The sequence below is a fragment of the Schistocerca americana genome, chromosome 10, assembly GCF_021461395.2.
Source record: "Schistocerca americana isolate TAMUIC-IGC-003095 chromosome 10, iqSchAmer2.1, whole genome shotgun sequence".
NCBI classification, from domain to species: domain Eukaryota; kingdom Metazoa; phylum Arthropoda; class Insecta; order Orthoptera; family Acrididae; genus Schistocerca; species Schistocerca americana.
The window spans coordinates 137,340,797-137,357,007 of NC_060128.1; positions in this window are offsets into that span (position 1 = coordinate 137,340,797).

Below are 16,211 nucleotides of genomic sequence, written 5' to 3' on the forward strand. Positions count from 1 at the left end.
AGAACTCACATGAAAACATGCGTTCAAATTTAATAAATGAATTAATTAATAGATATAACATACATCCCTTAACCTTTATTGATACTTCTCTGAGAAAAAAACAGAACATGTTGAAACATGCATCCCTCAGTTTGTATTGGTACTTCTCTGAATATCCAATTTACAAACACAACAGAGTACACATGGAAATACACATTCACATTTCATAAATAAATTAATTAATAGGTACAACATATAACTTTTAATATTTATAGGTACTTCCCTAAAAATCCAACTTCCTGTAACAGTGTAGGCTTGCTTAGCAGAAACCTGTAAAAAGATACTCAGGAAAATTCTTTTAATTTGCAATGGACCATCAACATATCTTTCATCGATTCGAGGTTCAACGTATTCCTGTCATCAGTTCACTGTGTAGTAGTAAGCGAAAATTTCTTTTTGCATTCTGCCCTGATCTACTGAAACAGTATTTCGCAAGTTTTGACAATTTTGAATCACAATCAACAGGCTTATTTTCACAAAAATGCTTCGCCCAAGAAAAAGAGCATTAGGGCGAAAATAATTGCAAGTATAATTTTGTTACAGTCAACTTTGCGAAGCAGGAGGTCAATGAAAAAATACACCCGGATCCTGAATAAGGAGATAAACAGTTGCAAAAATGGCCGGCGTTTGAGAATTTTATGACGGGAGAGGACTGTGTCTTCTTTTTAGTCTTAGACCTTTCTGTTCGACATCGTTTTTAAATATTCTCTTTCGGCTGTGCGTCTCTCAGCTGACCTAGGAGCAGCCTATGACGTAGACGGGTAGCTGTGGCTATTGGTTCCGCCACAGCTTTTCACTTGATGGGAGAACACGGCAAATGCCATAACGCAATTTCCCAGATACTTCGCTCAGTGGAAGAGGGGTCAAGTGAACGTGTATCTCGGCTTAACCTTAGACACTCGGCCTTTTCTTTGCAAACGACGGCCGAAGTTTTCATAGTTTTTATGTGCATTTCAACCGGTAAATAATTCCATTGAAGCAATGGAACACTGCCTAGCGTCATGGTCTCTCACTCTCTCATTAGAAGCCAGATTATTGTTTTCATTTTCGTATTTCATTTATCTACCCATGTCTGTAGATAATTACTACACAAATGTTTTCCATTGTTTGTTGCCGGCCAGAGTGGCCGAGCGGTTCTAGGCGCTACAGTCTGGAACCGCGTGACCGCTACGGTCGCAGGTTCGAATCCTGCCTCGGGCATGGATGTGTGTGATGTTCTTAGGTTAGTTAGGTTGAAGTAGTTGTAAGTTCTGGGGGACTGATGACCTCAGAAGTTAAGTCCCATAGTGCCCAGAGCCAGCCATTGTTTGTTCAAATAAGGTTCTCCTCATTCATGTAGTAATTGTACGAGGGCGAGTCAAATGAAAACCTTAAATATTTTTTTAAATATTATTTACTGTGCAGAAGCGGTACAAAACTGTTGTACGGCCAGTGTGGGGCCTTGCATTGTCATGTTGCATAAGGACGCCTACTGACAGCAATCCACGTCGCTTTGATTTGATTCACGTCGCTTTGATTTGATTGCAGGCCGCAGATGATTTTTTTAGATCTTTGTATGATGCACTGGTGACAGAGGCCCCTCTAGGCATGTAATGCTCCAAAATGACGCCTTTTTCGTCCCAAAAGAGAGTCAGCATAACCTTCCCTGCTGATGGTTCTGTTCGAAACTTCTATGGTTTTGGTGATGAGCAATGGCGCCATTCCTTGCTCGCACTCTTCGTTTCCGGTTGGTGGAAGTGAACCCAGGTTTCGTCCCCAGTAACGATTCTTTCAAGGAAGCCATCACCTTCTCGTTCAAAGCGCCACAGATGTTCTTCACGAGCATCAACACGTCGTTCTCTCATTTCAGGAGTCAGCTGCCGTGGCACCCATCTTGCAGACACTTTGTGAAACTGGAGCACATCATGCACAATGTGGTGTTGATGACCCTTGAGTAATCTGTAAACATGCTGCAGTGTCACTCAGCGGTTTTCCTTCACCATGGCTTCAACTGCTGCAATGTTCTGTGGAGTCACAACTCGTTGTGCCTGACCTGGACGAGGAGCATCTTCCACTGAAGTCACACCATTTGCGAACTTCCTACTCCATTCGTACACTTGCTGCTGTGACAAACGTGCATCACCGTACTGAACCTTCATTCGTCGATGGATTTCAATAGGTTTCACACCTTCACTACGCAAAAACCTAATAACAGAACGCTGTTCTTCCCTGGGGGGCCATCTTCATATTGATACTGCGATGGATGTGTGCATCTGCACCCATGATCTGCACTATGCTGCCACCTACAGGACATTCTGCACGCAGTTTGTAGCACGCTTACCAACTTACAGGATTACGGCGCGAAATTTTGATTTGTTATTATAAATTTAAGGTTTTCATTTGACTCACCCTCGTATGTCCCTCAGTCTTGCGCCTCTGTTTTCATTTATCTACCCATGTCCGTAGATAATTACTACACGAATGTTTTCCAATGTTTATTCTAATAAGGTTCTCCTCTTTCGTGTACTAATTGTATGTCTGGCGAATGAACATTAAAAAACAATAAATCAGTGACAAAATTATTTGAAATTGTTTGGGAGAAACCAACTACAAGCACCAGTTTTCGGCAAAGTGATCCGTTACGTGTAGTTGGCCCGGAATTATTGCCAATGTGTGAAATCTTCAACAGTGTTAATGACGTTTCTTTCCCAAGTGAGATTCATACAAAGAAATGTCACTGTGGTAAGCCTGCGTTCATCTGATGCTCGTGGTGTTGGGAATTTCTATATTTCGATTGTTTCTGCGGTCGGTACCATCCTGTAAGTGAAATCAAATTAAGAAGTAGTATTAACAAAAACCAGTTGCAAGTTAAACATATTTTGAAACAGGAGCTCTTGGAAACTAACACTAATTTCCATTCTGAAGACAAATAAAATCGTGAAGACATTAAAGAAATTCACTTCATTTGCAAGTATCACATTTTCCATGGTAAACGAACGTCTTCTGATTCCAAACTCACCATAAAATACTATACCTGAAGAATGAACAATATATACCAAACAGCTTTAATATGGGGTGTTCAAAAAGTCTCTGCCCAGTACCGTATGTTTGTTAGCCGCGCGTGGCGTGTGATTGTTCGCCTGCCTGGGTTACTTCCCTTCAAGCGGACTCTCCCAACATTCCACTGTTTCGTTTATCTCAGCCAGCGTCAGTAGTATCGTTGGTGTGTGTCGTTACGTGTTGACGTGAACGTTTAAGTTGCTTTGTTCGTTTGTTTCGTTTTTGTCACTGTTAAAATGCTAACCATTGAAGAACGTGTGTTTTTAGTCGAACAAGTGTTCAAAGCTGGTTGTAAGTACACAGTTTCAGTTCGTCAAACATTTAATTCAGTTTTCCCGGAGACAACGCTCCCACATCGCGTTATTGTGCGAGATTTGATTAACCAATTTCGACGTTCGGGTTCAGTGACAGATGCACCGGGAAGTGGTCGTCCTTGCGTTTTGTCTGAGGATAAACTACTCGATATTTCCGATAAAATGTCCATGAATCCGAACAAGTCAGTACGAAAACTCGCCCAGGAAATCGATGTTAGTGTCGGAACGGCCCACACAGCTGTAAGGAAAAAAAATTAGAACTTTTCCCATACAAAGTGACAGAGCTGAAAAATACTGATCATGGCAAGAGACTGCATTATTGTCAATGGTTCAGAAATTTCGTTCAACAAAATGGAAGGGATATTCTTAATGAAACGTTTTTCACTGATGAAGTGTGGTTTCATTTATCCTGGTACATGAACTCGCAAAATTCTCGTATGTGGAGTACTGCAACTCCATTGTGTATTCATGAGGAACCACTTTATTCTGTGAAAATAGGAGTTTGGATTGCAATTTCTAGACGTCGGATTGTGGGTCCAATATTTTTCAACGAAACAATAAACGCACAACGATACTGCAGCGATATTCTGTACCCATTCATAGGAGAACTTGTGCTAAGTGAAATACTGGACGGTTATTTTCAACAAGATGGTGCAACCGCGCATACAGCTCGCGTTTCGGTGTCACTGCTTGCTGATGTTTTTGGTGATCGCATAATTTCACAGCGACTTTGGCCTCCACGATCGCCCGACCTATCACCACCTGACTTTTTCTTCTGGAGTGCAGCGAAAGCAACTGTCTATAAAAGCTGTCCAAAATTCATCGATGAACTGAAAACCGCAATATCCACTTTCACTGCTCATGTTACAGAAGAAAAGTCACAGCTTGTGTTTGAGACGAACTGCACTGTGTCTTCAACAACAGGGGGGACACTTTGAACACTTAATGTGAAAATATGTAAATAAAAATGGATATTCAAAAAATTAATAACTTGTATTTCACAGGGTTTCATTTCGGTATAGTCTCTGCGGCATACGGCACGCGCGGCTAACAATCATACGGCACTGCGGAGAGACTTTTTGAACACCCCGTACATTATACTGCACTTAAATGTGTACAACGCGAAATACAAAGTGTGGCTGAAAAGTTCAGTGAATGGTGTCAGAAAATAAAGAAAACAAGAGTTAGGAACAAAATATCTTTACTGAAAAGTGATCACCATTACCTACAACATACTTCCGGTATTGTTTGTGAAGATGTCGGAAACCAACAGCAAACGCTACTTGTGGAGTCGCTCGAAACGTTGAGGTCACGCTTTGTCAGACATCTGTTCCATTACAGGCAAGACGACGATCAGTGTGGCCTTAGAAAAGGTAAAGGCACCAGAGGGCAGTTCTAGCAGTACATTTGATAATGCACGCAAGACTAAAGAAAAATCAAGAGAGTTCGTAGCATGTCGACCGGGAAAAAGGGTTCGACAATGTCAAATGGTGCAAGGTGTTCGGAATTCTGAGGAAATTAAGGGTAAGCTTAAGGGAGAGACGGATAATGTACAATATGCACTAGAGCCAAGAGGGGATAATAAGAATGGAAGATCAAGAACGAAGTCGGTGGAAGACAGGAATGCTGTCTTTCAAGAACGAAGACGGTGGAAGACAGGAATGCTGTCTTTCACCCCTACGGTTCAATCTACATCTAAGAAGCAGTGGTGGAAATAAAGGAAAGGTTCGAGAGTGGAATTAAAATTCAAGGTGAAAGGATAGCAATGATAAGATTCGCTGATGACATAGCTATCCTGAGCGAAAGCAAAGAATAATTACAAGATCTACTGAATGGAGTGAACAGTCTACTGAGTACAGAATATGGATTGAGAGAAAATCGAAGAAAGATGAAAGTAATGAGAAGTAGCAGAAATCAGAACATCGATAAAATTAACATTAGGGCTGATGGTCACAAAGTAGATGACGTTAAGGAATTCTGCTACCCAGGTAGTGAAACAACTTGTGACGGACGGCGCAATCAGGACATCAAAAGCAGAATAGCACTGCCAAAAAGAGCATTCCTCGTCAAGCGACGTCTGTTAGTACCCAACACAGGCCTTGATTTGAGGAAGAAATTTCTAAGAGTGTGCGTTTGGCCGAGCGACCGCTACGGTCGCAGGTTCGAATCCTGCCTCGGGCATGAATGTGTGTGACGTCCTTAGGTTTAATTCGTTCTAAGTTCTAGGCGACTGATGACCTCAGAAGTTAAGTCGCATAGTGCTCAGAGCCATTTGAACCATTTGTACTTTTGGAGCACAGCATTGTATGGTAGTGAAACATGAACTATGAGAAAACCAGAACAGAAGAAAATTTTGAACATCTGAGATGTGGTGCTACAAACAAATATTGAAAATTAGGAATGAGGGCGTTCTGCGCAGGATTGGAGAAGAAAAGAGTATTTGGAAAACACTGACAAGGAGAAGGGACAGTATGGTAGGACATCTGTTACGGCATCAGGGAATAACTACCGTGGTACTAGGGGAAGCTGTAGAGGGAAAAAACTGTAGAGGAAGAAAGAGATTGGAGCACATCCAGCAAATAATTGAGGATCTAGATTGCAAGGTCTACTCTTGGCACAGGTGAGGAATTCGTGGCGGGCCGCATCAAACCAGTCAGAAGACTGACGACTCAGAAAAAAAAAACATGTGACCTGGTGCATCTAATATGATCCGGAGACCGAGCGATAATCAACTGCATGGTAATCACCGTCTTCCCCACCTTCCTCGAGTAGAAATTCATCATGGATCAAGGCCTTGCTGTCGGAAAAGGCGAACAATTTTTATTTCACCAGTCAACGTATTTTGGAAAGTAGGGAAGACGATGAGTACCACCCCACTGACTGTCTTTTGGTCTCCTGTAATTACCTGTGATGTGTGACCACAGTGCTTCGAGTAATTCCACAAGGAGGGTTTGTTGACACTTTCCAGCTGTTTTACAGCCAATGTTGGGAGTGTGCTGTAGCTGGTGGTGATTGAAGGCCAGTAAAAAGCATTTCGTTTCTAACTCTTGTTTCCTTTATTTTTTTGAGAGCAGTCACCGAACTTTTCAGAAGCATCTTGTATTTACAAATGCTGCGCAAAACATAACCTCATGTCTAACAACAAAAACTGTAGAAAACGACGGAAATTGCTTATGGTGGTCTCTAGTGCACATCCCTACGTGTGCTTCTTAACTCATTCAGTAGACTCAATTACCGGCCAAAAACCATCGCAAGCTCCTAGGTTCAACAAGTAAAGCAATACATTATTCTTTTAAAGTATGTTGGTTTTAATCAGGATTCCAATACACTATATTATTCTCCACTCTTGGCTACAAAACCCTCTTTTTTCAAAATCGTTCAATTCAAAGGCCTGTATGCCCGCATGGTACCAATCTACGGGTTGACATTAGAGCCAACGTCTTGTTGCATCAATAACCTTCCCATCATCCACATACTGCTTCCCATGTAGTGCATCCATCATTGGGCCAACCACATGGAAGTCGGAAGGTGCGCGATCTGGGTTGAAGGGTGGATCCCAGTGGGAACACGCCTTTGAGTACCGCAGCTGGTGAACGAATGTGTCAACACTACCAACAGAGACGCCCAGTTGTGTGGCGAGGTGTTTGTTTGTGATCTTTCGGTCATTTCGAATGAGGGCATCTGCACGTTCCTACACTGTAGGAGTCACAACTGTGTGCACCCGGCTGGTACACTGGAGATCGGACAGGTTTGCAATGACGATAGACGCCTCGCCCAACGACTCACCGTGCTTTTGTTCACAGCCAGGTCTTCATAGACATTTTCCAAGTAGTTACAAATACCTGCGATGCTCTGGTTTTCGACCAAAAGAAACTCAGTGACAACTCTCTGCTTGTAACACACCCCCATTAGAGACGCTATTTCGAAGGCTACATATAGCGTCTCCAGCTATCGGAACTACATGAAACTGTTGGGGCTGAAGCAGCAACATTCCACCATGTCCCACAACAAATTGGCCGAGAAAAAGAAGTGTCGCATTACTTGTTGGACGCCCCTCCTACAACACTCTCGCCTACTTTGTACTCGTGCGGCCATTTTGAAGATGTCTTTGCAAAATTGAACCACAAGCTTCTCCTCGGAAGCTCTGGAGAGTAAGAAAATTCTGAACATTTGTCTCGTCAAAGTGGTGTTTGCCGCGGAACGTCAGTTCCTGCCGGCCAGTCACGATTACAACTTTAACATTTGGCTTATGCATCTTGATGTGCCTTTTCGCTGTTCAGTTGGTGCACAGCAGATTTCTCCTTCGCACAGCGCACTAGCTAGCGTGGCAGGAAGGAGAGCCAGAGCAGAATCAAATCCGCGCAGCGACTTCACGATATGGGCTGGTGCACTGGCCAGCGTCATTGTAGTTTTTAGGCGGTTTTCCATGCTCTTTTAGGCAACTGCTGGGCCGGTCCCCTACTTCCACCTCAGGAAAGTCGATAGGAAAGGGAAACACGGAACAAAGTTTGCACAGTTCACAGACAGGTGGGCTCAGTACTTCAGTCCCTTAAAAACCTGTCCTCTCACAGGACGTGAAACCAGACGTGGACGAGGAGTTGCTGCCATCATGGCGTGGAATTCCACGTTCCATTACACTGCGAAGATTGGGGAGGAACGTGACCAACGAGATGTGACATCTTTTTTACTTCAAAAGCAGAACTTAGCAGCCGCCATATTGGATGTATATGGTATGTTTTTTTAATCACAGAGTACATGTTGTGAATACGAGCTGTTTCAAAGCATCAGTAAATTGACGATCTCTCGAAAACGCGTAGTAAAATGACGGGAAACTACTTATCAGTAGTTAAATGCTCTCCATATTTGATGATTTTATTGTTACTATTTGTGTGGTATGAAAGTAAACCTTTTGAATGCTGCGATACAATATTGAGTTATCAAAAGTGCATCGTTTGGGTATAATTTGTAATGGCAAAATATCAAATAATCCGTAGCTGATAGCGTCATGAGCCGGTAGGTAAACACAGCAGGTTGACATCAACCTCCTTCCAACATTTGATATTTAATTTCCGTTGTCAAAAACATTTAGGTCTTTTTTATTCGTTTAATAGAAGTATTATCTCAGAAGTCGATGTTATTTGTTGTAAACAGTGTATCTGCTGCTGGAATGTTTTCTCATTGGCCAGAAATCTTAACGTGACTGTAAGTCTATGTCAGATAATGAGCACAAGTTACACACTGGAAGTGTTTACTGTTGTGAAACTTGGTGGAAAATATGTATACCTATCTCTTGGTTTCATGGACTACCTAATGTTTGTAACGCGGAAGTAAAAATCTACACTATGTGATCAAAAACATCCGGAAACATGGCTGAAAATGACTTACAAGTATGTGCCGCTCTCCATCAGTAATGCTAGAAATCAGTATGGTGTTGGCCCACCCTTAGCCTTGATGACAGATTCCAATCTCGCAGGCATACGTTCAGTCAGGTGCTGGAAGGTTTCTTGGGGAATGGCAGCCCATTCTTCACGGAGTGCTGCACTGAGGAGAGGTCTGTGAGGCCTGGCACCAAGTCGGCGTTCCAAAACATCCCAAAGGTGTTCTATTTGATTCGGGTCAAGACTCTGTGCACGCCAGTATATTAGGGTGTTATTGTCGTATAACCACTCCGCCACAGGCCGTTGATTATGAACAGGTGCTCGATCGTGGTGAAAGATGTAATCGCCATCCCCGAATTGCTCTTCAACAGTGGAAAGCAAGAAGGTGCTGAAAACATTAATGTAGGCCTGTGCTGTGATAGTGCCACGCAAAACAACAAGGGGTGCAAGCCCCTTCCATCAGAAACACGACCACACCATAACACCACCGCCTCCGAATTTTACTGTTGGCACTACACACGCTGGCAAATGACGTTCACCGGGGATTCGCCATACTCAAACCCTGCCACCGGAATGCCACATTGTGTACCGTGATTCGTCACTCCACACAACGTTTTTCCACTGTTCAATCAAGTACACTCCTGGAAATTGAAATAAGAACACCGTGAATTCATTGTCCCAGGAAGGGGAAACTTTATTGACACATTCCTGGGGTCAGATACATCACATGATCACACTGACAGAACCACAGGCACATAGACACAGGCAACAGAGCATGCACAATGTCGGCACTAGTACAGTGTATATCCACCTTTCGCAGCAATGCAGGCTGCTATTCTCCCATGGAGACGATCGTAGAGATGCTGGATGTAGTCCTGTGGAACGGCTTGCCATGCCATTTACACCTGGCGCCTCAGTTGGACCAGCGTTCGTGCTGGACGTGCCGACCGCGTGGGACGACGCTTCATCCAGTCCCAAACATGCTCAATGGGGGACAGATCCGGAGATCTTGCTGGCCAGGGTAGTTGACTTACACCTTCTAGAGCACGTTGGGTGGCACGGGATACATGCGGACGTGCATTGTCCTGTTGGAACAGCAAGTTCCCTTGCCGGTCTAGGAATGGTAGAACGATGGGTTCGATGACGGTTTGGATGTACCGTGCACTATTCAGTGTCCCCTCGACGATCACCAGTGGTGTACGGCCAGTGTAGGAGATCGCTCCCCACACCATGATGCCGGGTGTTGGCCCTGTGTGCCTCGGTCGTATGCAGTCCTGATTGTGGCGCTCACCTGCACGGCGCCAAACACGCATACGACCATCATTGGCACCAAGGCAGAAGCGACTCTCATCGCTGAAGACGACACGTCTCCATTCGTCCCTCCATTCACGCCTGTCGCGACACCACTGGAGGCGGGCTGCACGATGTTGGGGCGTGAGCGGAAGACGGCCTAACGGTGTGCGGGACCGTAGCCCAGCTTCATGGAGACGGTTGCCAATGGTCCTCGCCGATACCCCAGGAGCAACAGTGTCCCTAATTTGCTGGGAAGTGGCGGTGCGGTCCCCTACGGCACTGCGTAGGATCCTACGGTCTTGGCGTGCATCCGTGCGTCGCTGCGGTCCGGTCCCAGGTCAAAGGGCACGTGCACCTTCCGCCGACCACTGGCGACAACATCGATGTACTGTGGAGACCTCACGCCCCACGTGTTGAGCAATTCGGCGGTACGTCCACCCGGCCTCCCGCATGCCCACTATACGCCCTCGCTCAAAGTCCGTCAACTGCACATACGGTTCACGTCCACGCTGTCGCGGCATGCTACCAGTGTTAAAGACTGCGATGGAGCTCCGTATGCCACGGCAAACTGGCTGACACTGACGGCGGCGGTGCACAAATGCTGCGCAGCTAGCGCCATTCGACGGCCAACGCCGCGGTTCCTGGTGTGTCCGCTGTGCCGTGCGTGTGATCTTTGCTTGTACAGCCCTCTCGCAGTGTCCGGAGCAAGTATGGTGGGTCTGACACACCGGTGTCAATGTGTTCTTTTTTCCATTTCCAGGAGTGTATTTCAGGAGATACGATGTCACAAACATTAGGCTGTGTGGAAATGAATCTGCAGTGAGAAATGTGCAAGGGTTATAGGAGAAATGTGTAGAGTTACGAGCAATATGTTTGGCATGTGCCTAGCTGGGAAAATTCATGGGTAAGAAGGCCATCCTAAACTCCTGGAACGATTTCTCCAAATTTGGTACACATACTAGTTACGATCTGGAAGGAAATGCTGTGAGGGTAAGAAACACTACTGTTCTATTGCGGTGCATATGATGGGCGGAGAGAAAAGGAGAGAGGAGATGGACAGACACTGAGGGGGAAGAAGGAGATGGACTCAGATAGCGGGGGAGGAGTAGATGGACAGAGAAAGGAAAGATGGCAGAGACAAGGGGACGACAATAGAGGCAGAGATAGGGGGAGGTGGAGATGAACAGAGAGGGTACCCTTTTATGAAAATGCTAATGTCATCAGCGAACATCACCGTTTCTACAACTGTCAGATGGTTTGGCAAATAGTTTATATACACCGAGAATAACAGAGGGCTTAACACAGAACCTTGGGGCACTCCACAGCTAGTGTTTTTTTTTTTTTTTTGAAAAAGATAAGTAACAGATTGTTCATAATACCTATATTCTGATAACGACACATTACACGTAGCACACTTAAGAGAGTGAACATCAAGAGCAAAGACAGTCTACTCGTCATACTTGATGTATTCAAACAAAAGAACCAAGGAGCCAGATTACTGACCCAACAGTTCCTTGTAAACCCATTTTGATCATTAGTCAGTATTTTATTTTTATTCAGGAAGTCAGCTAGCCTTTCATACATTACTCTTACAATAACGTTAGAAAAACCTGACAATAATGACACTGGCATATAGTTATTTATGTCAGCTGTACTATCCTTTTCAAGAAGTGGCTTTATTATGGAGAGTTTTAGCTTTGATGGGAACACCCCCTGTCCTGCAAGAAGTATTAATAATGTCATTTAGGTGAGTATCTATACTGGTAGAACTATGTTTGATTACCTTGTCTGGAATTCCATCAATAACACAAGACATTTTATTTTTTAGTTTATTAACAGCATTTCTAACTTCACATTGTATTACTGGGTACAGAAACATTGTCTCTTTTTACAAGTTGGTACTTTTGTGTTTTAGTTGTTTGAATTGCATAGACTTTTATTTAGGCTCAGTGCTATGTTCACATAATGTTCATTGAATATATTGGCTATCTGTTGAGCATTTTCTATCACTTTACCCTCACTTTTAATTTTTAAATTATGGATCTTGGTTTTGCATTTTCCTATGCTATTGTTCACAACCTTTCAAATTGATTTTGATTTGTTGCTTCCCTTGTTAATGTATGAATCATTGCTTAGCCTTTTTGCTGCCTGTAAAACTTTCCTACAGATACTTCTATATTTCCTATAGTATGGTTTTATTGTTGTGTTTATTTTAGCGTGTTTGCTTAGTTTTCTAAGGGTGATTGCTGATTTTTTAATCCCTTGTGTTACCCAAGTGTTTGTCTTCTCTCTGACTTTAATTCTTTTTAATGGCAATGCCACATTGTAGCAATATTTATAATCAGTACAAAAACTGTCATACTTTTTGTCTACATCATCAGTTTGTTCTATGCCCCACTGCACCCTTTTTAGCACACTATTAAAAAACCCTTCTTAGCATTAATAAGACCTCTTTGTACATATTTTTCAGTGACTGTGCATTTCTTATTGTTCTCATTCCTTGTCATCATTTTTAAAGCCATATGGTAAGAAAAGCTGGTATCTGTTACTTCAGTATTGAATGCACAGCTTTGTTTGTGGGTAAATACCTGAGCAAGTAATGTTTCAAACCCATCCCCATATCTGGTAATTTCCTGCACAGTAGGTTGCATGTTGTATGAGTTAAACAAGTCTAATAATTGTAACTTGTTCTTATTACTTTTGTTAAAATAAATGTTAAAGTCACCAAGAACTATTGTGCATTTTGACCTGCCTCTCAATTCATTTAAAAGATCATGTATATAATACAATAATAGGGTAATGTCACCTGATGATGACCTATAGATGCAAGCAATGATAGTTTGACAGTCTGTAAGTTCACAAATACAACATTCAGAATCTTTTTCTGCATGCTTCACCTTGCTAAGTTTTACCTCTTTAGATTTAACATTACTTCTAACGTAGATGTATACACCTTCACATTTATAAGTTTCTCCGCAAAAGCTACTTATTGAATCAAAGTCTGGTTTATTAAAGCCAGTGCTCATTGATACACAGCACAGAAACCTCTTTAAGATTACACTTTAAAATTACTTCCATCTCACACATTTTGTTGCCTAGTCCTTGTACATTCTGATACAGCAAAGTCGAGCTACCTAGATTTGGTGCACTGTTCACCTTAGTGTCCCCTTCAGGCTGCTTGGTAGAAAAAAATCCTTCAAGTGTGAGGGTCTTGTCTCTCATCTTCTGATTGATGCTCTACTAATTGCTTCTAATGGACTGGATGCTGCTGTTGACGAGGGTGGTGTGTCTGCTGCTGCTAAGGCTGACAGATTATCTGCTGCTACTGGTGGTTGTTGTTGATCTGCAGTTGATAATGACATTGCTTCTGTTGCTTGTTTTGTGCTGCTGCTGCCGTTTCTGATAATGACAGAGACTCAACTGTCAACTCTGATAATGCTGGTTCTACTGTTACAGATGACTCTTGTTTGGGTGGAATTGGGATTGGAGTCCCTTGCTCTCTCGATAACTCATTAATGAATTTAATTGTTTTGGCACTCATAATTTTTTTCTCCTCTTATGTTCATGTGGAGACCGTGTCTTGTAAAGTGCTCTCTATTCCCAATGTTTATCTCTCTATAAACGTCGCATTCAGGTAACCTGTACAGATTTTCTCATATGTTTTGTTTGCTCTCACAATTTCAATGTTTACGCACATGTTTTCCATCAGATCATGCCTCCATGGAACACTGGCAATGTAGAAATGTACTTCAGGCATTCTCTTGATTGTTTCCTTTAGAATTCTCATTGCACATGAAGTTTCATTACAATAAACATCATTTGTGCCTCCGATTACAATGCAGTTGTTACAGGTCATCGGAATGTTGTCACAGCTCTTCAAAACTTTGCATAGTGGTGAGCCTGACTTGATAACGTCTGTTACATTAAAATCTGGGTGATTATCTCTCATAATTTCTGTAACTCCTTTACCGTGGCTGTCAGCAAAGACATACACCTGTTGCTTGGACTCTTGTTTATACATCACATTGGTATTTAGATGTGATCATACTGTTGTCAATAGCTGTAAGTGTGGTACCAAGCCAAATGCTTTTCAGAAATTAAGAAATACAGCATCTACCTAACTGCCTTGTTCCAATGTTTTCAGTGTCTCTTGTGAGAGAAGTGCGAGGTGGGGGTTCACGTGATCAATGTTTTTGGAAACTGCTCTGGTTGGCATTGAGGAAGTCATTCTGTTCCAGATAAGTCATTATGTTTGAGCTCGACATATGTTCTAATATTCTACAACAAATCAATATCGAGGCCATTGGATGGTAGTTTTGTAGATCACTTCTATTACCCTTCTTCTATACAGGTGTGACCTGTGCATTTTTCCAAGAACTGGGCATGGTTTTCTGTTTGAGAGATCTTTGATACGTTATTGTTAGAAGAGGGGCTTACTGAGTCACAAATTCAGTATATAATCTGATAGGGATTCCATCAGGAACTGGACTTTTGCTCAGTTTTAACGATTTCAGCTGTTTCTCAAATCATTGACACTAATATTGATTTCGTTCACCTTTTCAGTGGTACAAGGATTAAACTGGGGCAATTCTCCTGGGTTTTGCTTTATACTGGAACGTTTGTAAGCATTTCAGCTTTTGCTTTGCTACCCTCGATTTCAGTTCCTGTCTCATTTGCCAGGTATTGGACACTAACTTTGATACCACTAACAGCCTTTACACACAACCAGAATTTCTTTGAGTTTTTTTGGAATATCATTTGATAATATTCTGCTATGGTAGTCATTGAAGGCATCTGGTATTGCTCTCTTGATAGCCACATGTGTTTCATTTAGCATATCTCTCTCTCTCTCTCTCTCTCTCTCTTTCTCTCTCTCTCTCTCTCTCTCTCTCTCTCTCTCTCTCTCTCTCTCTCTCTCTCTCTCTCATCCTCCCCTTTGTTTTATACCTATTATGCAGTAATCCCTGTTCCTTTAGAAGTTTCTTTATAGTGACTGGATACCATGGAGAGTCCCTCCCATTATGAACTGTTCTATTGAGGACATATCTAACTAGTGCATGGTCAACTATTCTTTTAAACTTGTTGTGTGTTCCGTAAATCCCACCATGAAGGGGAGACTTCAGGGATGTGGAACAAGTCAAACTATACATTAACAGGTAGAAGCAGCCACTGCTGTCTACTTCTTTTCTAATAACAAGTTGTTACTAGCACCATGAATAGTAATTATCTCTACATCACTTTCTACATACATATTTTAGGAAGAAAACAGCTGCTTTGAAGAAAAAAGACACTGTACTAACTACTACGTCTTCAGCTGCTCTTATTAGATATCTAATACTTCAAACAAAGCATTTTCACTTTGCACAGAACACCAACACTGGTCTGTTATGTCATAACCCTTAGTCCACCATCAGGTCTATGCAGCAGATTGCAGGACCAAGGGCCTATAGGCAATGTGTTTTCAGGAACCACACACAAACATTCCTAGTGACAACACTACCACCATATTGTTTTTGTGGGCAGGTCTGGCAGCTACTAATGTGACGAGCAGTGGCCAGTTCATTTATATCACCACTAGGAGGCATGGTGAACACAGCACTACTTGCTTCCATCATGTCACATGCCAGCAAATAGGCTGTACAACATTTGCCCAACCAAGCAGCCTTTAGGCAGCTGTCCTGCCATGGAGCATTAAGCTCTTGCTAAATTTCAGCTGCCATATCAACCTGAACATCATGCCACTGCAGCTGCAATGAGCCTCATCCTCTCTGACATTGACTTCCAAGGACACTGGGTATCAGGACTTACCTATTAGTATCTGTAGATGTATATTGACTTTAGTAATTGTGTTCAAGAACAGCTGTCTTCAATGAGGCCTCATTTCGGCTTCAACTTGAGCTATTTAAACTCTGCCATGATTTTGGTCCACATCAGACACATTTATATCACAATTTTGTATCTTTGCCAAGAACTCTAAGAGACTATTGTTCACTGCCAAGTACAGATCAAGAATATCAATTAAACATGTTCAAATTATCTTGCCTCTTTCCACTTAAGTTGTGAATTATTTCTTTTTTTCTTGTCAAAAATAAGTGCTTTTGGGTTTTATCTACCTGGGAATCTTGTCTTGTATTCTGAGCTCTCGTAA